Source organism: Aplysia californica, unplaced genomic scaffold, assembly GCF_000002075.1.
Source record: "Aplysia californica isolate F4 #8 unplaced genomic scaffold, AplCal3.0 scaffold00383, whole genome shotgun sequence".
In the NCBI taxonomy this organism is placed as follows: Eukaryota; Metazoa; Mollusca; class Gastropoda; order Aplysiida; family Aplysiidae; genus Aplysia; species Aplysia californica.
In genome coordinates this window covers 650,844-652,856 of record NW_004797653.1, presented here as the reverse complement: position 1 = coordinate 652,856, position 2,013 = coordinate 650,844, and the positions used below count along the sequence as shown (strand labels likewise).

The following is a 2,013-nucleotide window of genomic DNA, read 5'->3' as shown; positions in this document are numbered from 1 at the left end:
ACAAAGAAGCTTTGAAATCTTTTTTTAAACCAAATGTGTATGACACAGTATTTTGTTGAATACGCACTTGCACATTCATAGGAAGCAACGCAAAAAGTACTCATAAAAACTATTCCTAGTGCTTTAAAACTCCCCGCTGGACACTGAGTCTGGTAACATGGTGTTGGTGCCCTTTTCCCTTACCGTCTTTTTCACCTTCTTTTAATTTTGTTCCACACTCAAGTAAATTACACGAAAGAGCATAGAATGAAACTTTCATCTTATATCAAGATTTCTTGGAATTTCTACTGATCTATTTAATGCACCAGCTAATAAGGAAAGTTTGGAGAACTGTTTTGACAATTAAATTCGTACACTGTCAAGTAATGTGGGATGCACACCTTTTCATGTATAGTGATTACAGTCATGTTACCTCTCATTCAAACTGTTCTATATCGTAAATATACGTACTTAAGAATAATATGCAATACTGGCCATTCTTGATGCTTATGAGATATTTTAGATTTTAAGAAATGACTATAATAAGAGAAAGCGTAAAGTAACATCCTTAAATTTTACGTCGTGTAGATATGAAAGAAAAAATTTTCAGTCTCAGTCCGAAAAGCACTATAAAGTACGAGACGAATAGAAAGAACAAAGCAGTGAATTGTATCACGGGCAGTTGTCTAGTTACAGGATTCTGCTGAGACAAACACTTGCTTAGAGTTTAAGTTTGTTCACGATATTCGTTTGTTCTATTTTCAGATGGCAGGAAACGAACTGCAAGGAGAACATTTTACTGGAGAACATTTTCCTTTAATGTCAGGTTTCGTACCCGGGACATTTAGAATGAAAGGCAAAAAACCGTAACCTCTAGCCAATGAGAGCCCACCGTCTATCTTTATGGCATTGAGAGCTCCAAAATCTTAATTAGGAACGGGGACTTAAAAGTCTGTCTAAGTTCAGAAGAACTGCTCTGACGATTTTGACAACAAAATATGAGGCAAAGAATGACTTTTGCAGATGGTAATGTGACACCTTGTAAATCATCTGTCTTGTTGCTTTCTGATAATTTAGAAGGCGCGCAATGATCCAGCCAGAGAAAGGACCAACCCTGGCTGAGATCGATATAACATCCCAGCAGACCCCCACCCCCAATCCCCCGCAAAAGAAAAAAATATTTTTCTTATTCGAGTATCGATCTCAGGTCTTGCATCCGAAGGAGAATCATTGAACCGCTACACTACAGTCGTTGGTGTTCAGTTCGTATTATAACTTAATTTTAATGTTTAAATAGTTGAATCTAAACTACTTTTATTGGCCTTTAATGGTTTGGCATGACTATTTCATTGGTATTTGCAATTGAAATGTAAAACATACAGATATATTATAATGTAAATTACTTTAGCAATTAGTTGCGACAAAAAAACTATAACATGAATAATTGCAATATAAACACGTTTTTATTAGCTTAAGATAAATTGAGAAATTCACATTTGGCATGTATAATAATATACAAAATATGTGTACTGTATTTTAACCCAAAAAAAAAATTAAACAGACAATAAAAAAGAAAAGGCTATAAATGTACGTAATCCTTAACAAAAAGGCAGGAAAGAATCATTAAACAATTTTAAAAACTTATAACCATTTTGATTGGCAGCTGATACAGCTTGACTTGTATACAGATTGAGTTGGGAACTCATAACTTTTGATCGCTACCGACCCTTTAAAAATAAAGATCGGAGCAAGATCAGAGTTAACAGGCATAGAAACAACAAAATTGCATGCTCAAAACAATCAACAGTTGTGTAAAGTAAAGTATCATATTATACAATAAAATATTCATTATGTTCATAACATGTTACAACTCGATGTGTCATTCAAATGTACAAAAAGAAAATGTGAGTACCTGAATTGTGGAATTTCACTGCTGGATGAATTTTCTTAAGTGTTTGTCTTCTGAATTTGTATAACATTCTGGCTATTACCTCTACATGATTAGATCTTGTCTTCCATTTTTACTGACGTTAG

The 2,013-nt window shown here is 33.9% G+C and overlaps 1 protein-coding gene across 1 annotated transcript in view; it reads right to left on the bottom strand.

Annotated features, from left to right (window-relative positions):
• Positions 1 to 1,423: 1,423 nt before the first annotated feature.
• LOC101856278 overlaps positions 1,424 to 2,013 on the bottom strand; it is a 5,301-nt gene continuing 4,711 nt past the window's right edge. Inside the window, exon 4 of the mRNA XM_005103639.3 lies at positions 1,424 to 2,013. This exon is cut by the window's right edge and continues 1,028 nt beyond it. The gene's annotated coding sequence lies outside the window, so the exon portion shown is untranslated.